Source organism: Falco punctatus, assembly GCF_963210335.1.
Source record: "Falco punctatus genome assembly, chromosome: 2".
NCBI lineage: Eukaryota > Metazoa > Chordata > Aves > Falconiformes > Falconidae > Falco > Falco punctatus.
Genome location: NC_137581.1, coordinates 109139005 through 109144961, shown reverse-complemented (window position 1 = coordinate 109144961; position 5957 = coordinate 109139005). Strand labels below are relative to the sequence as shown.

The 5957-nt window shown below is 38.5% G+C and overlaps 1 long non-coding RNA gene across 4 annotated transcripts in view; it reads left to right on the top strand.

Moving 5' to 3' along the window:
• LOC308058566 overlaps window positions 1-5957 on the top strand; it is a 60292-nt gene that overhangs the window by 26338 nt on the left and 27997 nt on the right. The window lies entirely within an intron of this gene.

The window sequence follows — 5957 nt, the reverse complement described above, 5'->3', positions numbered from 1 at the left end:
GTAAGTCACAAAAAAATGTAGGTGCTACGGTACTCCATCTGCTCTTATTCCTCTTGTGTTTTCTATAAAGAATAAGATGATTAAATTAACATATGTGAGTGAAAGTAAAGTCCACAAATCCCTATTGGACAGAAATTTATAGGCCCAGATGCTTTCCACCTAATTCCAGACATATAAATGAGGATCTTACGTGAGGCGCAAGAGGTGAGCCTCACTCTTAAACTATTTATTTGATGATAGCCACCAGTTTGGCTCCCTTTTCAATTGGCACTGAGGGAGACTGGAACCACACAAGAACAATTCAGATCACCAATGCTCTGGACTGTTCCCCAGATCATCCTGCACACTCTCATTGCTGATCACAGTGGTAGACCAGGAAGCTCAAACCAGGTTTTATATAACTGAAATGTAGAGGACACCAGTGAAATAGGCGCTTCTAGACAATCATAAATTATATCCTAAAGCAGCGCAATGCTATGGTGGTTAGCTCAAGGGGAAATTTCTATATTGCAGATATCTGAATTTAGGTTAAATGAATCCTGGCTTCTGTTAGGTGCCTAAATCCAGTGAGGGAATCTACATCACAGACTTTTTTAATGCAGTGAAGTAAGTGAGTTTGGATAGTATCAATGACTTAATTGTGCCCAGAGAAGCAAAATCCCTGTTGCCTCACTGGGAGCAGCTCTGCTACACACCTCTCCTGCTTATTAAGGTTTTCGTTATGCCTTTCAGGTTAGATATATCCTTGGCCTAAAGTCCAGGGCAAATTTCTCATTTGATTTTTACTCAAAACCTTAGAACAAGGCTTTGAAGGGAAATGAAGTGGTCCCAAGCTGACCCCCTGGTCTGGGGCATATCCTCTTGGTACATGACAGTTCCCAGGCTGTCTTGATAAGCCCTTACTGCACTGAGGCATCTGTTCACAATTCATATGAAGTAATACAAACGATCTCATAAAAATGAACTTGGGCATATGCCCCTTTTTCATAGGTTCCCACAAATGGTTTGAGAAGATATATGTTTTTGGGAATGTTGGTGAAAGGCAGCCTAATAATGTCATTTTATTTTCTGACAGAACAGTGTTCATGGAATCTCAGAGGCAGACTCCCAGCTAGCGTAATTTGCCATCTCTCCCTTGGATTGCCACTGTTTTATTGCAGCTCAAGAATCTGGCCTGTGACTCTCGTTCCACTCCAAGTTTTGCAATTCCTATGTGCCCCATATATCCTGATTTTATTAAAACTGAAAAGGAGGGGTGGGTTTCCTTTGTGCTACTCCAAAAATACAAAACAACTTAATTGGCCAGAGCAGGCAGGTTTACAGCTGCTTTATGTTGACAAAAAGGCACAATGGAGGCAGAAGGTACTGCTGAAACGAGGTCTGCATCTGGTAGTGGCAAGATGTATAAAGGAGTGTATGGATCATAAATACATTTAGATTTGACAATAAGTCTTTTCATGGCCCACTCCTAGAGCTTCTATTTCCTTCTTCCTGGAGATTCTATTTCAATGCTCTTATTCACTGGAAGAAAGAAAATATTTATTTGGGGAAAAGTTCTGTTCTGAATTGACATTAGGGCTCTGCTCTCCCCTGTGTGATGAAAACTATTCCCCCTCCATCGCCAAAAGCTCTGGCAAGTCAGAGAGTCTGCAGTAAAAGCCTGGTCAGTGTATTTTTGAGTTGTAGTAACATGATGGTCAATCCCGACAGTAGTCTGATGCAGCTGAAAGATGCTGCTTTGAAGAGCCTAAAGCACTTGCAGACACTAGGAGCTCCTACCAGAAGCCCTGCTGTTTTAAGGACCTTTTCCTTGGAGGAAGCCCTTTCAATTAGAAAGTTGCTCCAGTTCTCAGACATTACATTTCAGAATACTGAAAATAAGTATTCTGAGAATACGAAGTGCATATGCCACTTTGATATTTTCTTTATTCTTACCACCGTTGAAACCCAAACAATAAAAAATGATTGCAGCAAATATAACTAGTAGTTGCATTATGGGAAGAACTTTCTGATCAGTCATAATTTATTTTTCATGGCACTTTTTTTTCTCATATTCCCCCACACACACACTCCCCACGCCTAACTCTCAAAAGAAAAAGGGTGAGAGAGGGAGGATGGGAGGCAGTTCACAAGCAAATGAACTTCTGAATCTTAAAAAGGCAGCAGTAGCTGAGATTACAAATCACTTTAGTCCCCAAACAACAAGGAGGATGCATCTGCCATCAGCAGCAGTGGGGTTAATAAAAATATGTTCTTCTGTATCTAGCTTGTTTTATAGATCTCTGTGCTTTTTCAGAATTTCTGTAATGAGCATGTTGTGCCTGTCAGGAGTTGGTTTCCTCAGTGAAACCTTCACAGTCACTTTCATCCCCAAAGTCTCAAACTTCTTGTCAAAATCTATAATTACCTCCCAGAGTCAAATCTGCCATTACTCATCTCAGAAAGACTTTTGCTAAGCCTTATCACTAAGAGTGCTGAAAATGAATAGGGACCTCCTGTCTCTGTGCCACCTCTCTGGACTGTGTTGTCCTGTTCTGGGAAAATTGAGAATTAACTAAAATAAGCTTAACTGAAATAACAAGGCTTTCAAACGATAGTAATGCATAACGTAAAGGTAATTCAGATGTCTTTCTTCCTCTTTCACTCCTTCCTTTTCTTTCATCAAAGGTAGAGAAGCACCTTCCATCCTTTGCAACAATACAGCTATAACAATCATAGGGGGCATAATGTGTGAAATATTTCTGCCAGTATCTATATTTTGCAGGAAAAAAACCCAGTCAAAATGCTAAAAAAAGGATATTTTTTTCCTGTTCAGTTATAAAAAAGCCAATGTAAAAGCTGTTATCAATTTTAAATATTCCAGGAAGTGGAAAGGAATTTATTTAGGAAAAATAATTTTAAAAAATGCATCTTTAATCAGAGGTGATTCTTCTTTTTCTTTTGTTTTTCATCCCTGTTCTTTTGATCTCCATATTTTACTTTTTTCACTGAGGGAAACAAAAATTTGTGGGAGAAAAAAAAAAGGAGAAATAATGATTGTTTAAAATAAAGTTCATAAAGCCTTCAGAAAACTACAAGAAAAACTCCCTTTTTTTAAAATCCTTTTTCAGAAAATATGCTTGTATTTAAAAAGAGTAATATATAATTGTTCCAAAATGTCAGGTAGCCTGAATATTAATATCAAAATGAATACACGATTGTTTTAATGAACATAAAACCAGAGGAACACCTCCTTCTCTGCATCCTTAACCCCAGTGTATACAATGAATTGAAATCACTAAGAAACTGAGTGTTTCAAGGACAATAACATTTTGGTATTATAAGCATTCATCTACTTAATGTGGATAATTTGCCAGTGTAGGTAAAAGAACAATGTGGACAACTAATGCAGTTTTCAGAGCATCTGCAGACTGAGTGCTCCATGGTCATGTCTTCACGATGATCATCATGTGAACAAAGGCCAATGCTAAAACAAAGGAGTCCTGATGACTCTCCCTTACCACCTAGCATTTTTCTCAGCACCTGGGAAGTTATTTGGTTTCACTAGGATAGATTAAAGGCAAAGTTCAGTCTTTCATTATTTTTTGTCATTTGGGGGTGTGTGTGTGTGTTCGTTTTTGTTGGTTCGTTGGTTGGTTGGTTTGTTTGTTTGTTTTTCCCAGTCTGCTTTTTTTTTTCCCTTCTTTTTTTTTTTTTGTGGAAGAAGGGAGAAGTGATTTAAACTCCATGGAAGATGTTTGTATTTAAAATATAAAATATTTATCAGGGTTTTCTGAGTATATTGGAGATTACTATTAGAATTCTGGTTGGTAAAAACAAAATAAAGTGAAAATGTGTGATGGAGGAGCAGTGGTAGAACATGGATGATCAGGCTGTGGAACAGAAAAGAAAAGGCTGCCCATCCATCTACCCTCTGGTGCTCTTCTCCAGGCACTGCTGTGCACCTGTGTGCCACTGAGAGAACAGCTGAGGTCAATGTAAAGACACCAAATTGGTTTTGGTGGATCATTGTGAAGAAGTTTGGGTTCAAAGAAGCAAGTGGACACATTTCTGTGTCTGCTGTGTTTGTAACAGTGCTGAGCTGGCATCTTCGTAGTTGAGGGCAGCTATAAGTCTTAGTTGTGCCCTGTGTAACTGGACACTGGGATCAGGAGAATGTGCTTTGGGCAAGAGCTGGCTCCTCAAGGGCCACAACGTTAAATCTTCCCCTAGGTTTTCCGTACTCCAACATAAGTCATTACAGAGGAGTGCAGTGGTAACCCTGCCTGGGATCTCCCGGGCCGGGTGTTCTCAAGGCTGAAATTCTCCCAGTGTATTTCTAAGCTGTTCTTTTCCCATAGAACATGTGGGAATTTTAAAGCTTTCAAAGTTAAGGTGATACCACCAGTTTGGGACATCTGGATCCTAATGTGAATGATCTGATAGTTCCCTGAAATTCAGAACTCACTTGAAGCTTTATTTCCGAATCTGTCACTATTGCTTGATTCTTAGAAGACACCAGCTAGAAAAATGATATAAAAAAACTTCACTGTCCAAGTGCCTAAAGTTTTTGTAGCCATTTGCAGGTGACTTGGAGGCAGGAGATGCATGCAGCAAAGGAAGGAAATCAGGGGATTATGTCATGAATTGAGATGGATGCAATAACTGACTTGCGTTTAGATAACCATTTAGGTTAGAAGCGTAAGGCTAATTGGAAAATGATTATTCAGCACAGGCCAAATGCTAGTGAAGGTAATGAGAAGCTTGATTAGTGAGTTGAGAGGAATTAGTAGGATGAACCTGGTGCAGTTTGTTGTGATTCCTGAAATGAGTATCACATGGGAAACATGCAACTGGAAATATTTTAAAAATTCATGTGGAGGATTGTACCTGTAAAAATGAAAAGGAGTATAAAATTTTATGTTTGGCTGATGGTAGGTGAAGTAAAAAAAAAAGAAAAAGCTTTAGTTTGGGGAAAAATCATGGATATGCTCAGGGATCACAGGATACATAATTCCAAACATTTTTATTAACATCTAAAATGTACCTTATTCTGTGTTGAATCCTGCACAAAGACCCTTGATTTTATGCAGGCTTTTCATCCTACCTATCCAGGTAACTTCCCTGCAATTCCAGCTGTCTTTGCACTCTTCCACGGCCTGAGACAGCTCTCAGTTAATGCCTTACTTCAGTGACTGGGATATTTTTCTCATCTCTGGTATCCCTCACTGGTGCATTGCACCCTGAGAGCTGCACCCCCATTTTACAATCACTCTGGGATCTCAAATGTAATCAAACTGTTTTCTGATCTCTGTTTCTCTGTCTGCCTGATCTATCAAGACTCGTTTTCCACTTGAAAGGGTAAACAGATATCCATCTCTAGCAACAGCATTTTTACTGACAGCAAGGGAGAATCATGAGCCTGTGACTACAAACCCTGTAACTTGACTGAGGAAGTTAGGCAGGCTTTAGCATGACTATCACATTAAATTCTGAAGCACTTATTCAAATTCTTTTCTGTTGTGCATGTGCATCTTGCCAATATTTTTCTGTGCACTTATATTATGCTTTTGGATTTTGTATACTTTTTATATATTTATAATTTGACAAGTAGGACACGTTTTTAAATAATTTTACAAAGAAAAACCTTATAATATGAAGAATAGAGGATCTTCCAAAGGGTTAAGTAAATTAAAGCAGAAGGTAAGTGAACTGGTTAGGCAGAACGTTGATTTGTGAAAAGAAATATTATGGCTGACACAGAAATCTGTATAGAAATTAGAGCCATAAAATGGTAAGTCGATTCTAGGATGCTACAGAGAGAGTTTACATCTCTAGGGTAGTTAAAATAAAATAACACAGAATCAGCAAATGTTTTTATACATTGGAGAATCCTATAACAAGGCAGGATATTTGATCCTGGCAGAGTTTTAATTACTCAGATGTTGATTTGGATGGCACTCAATATAAAAATGAAG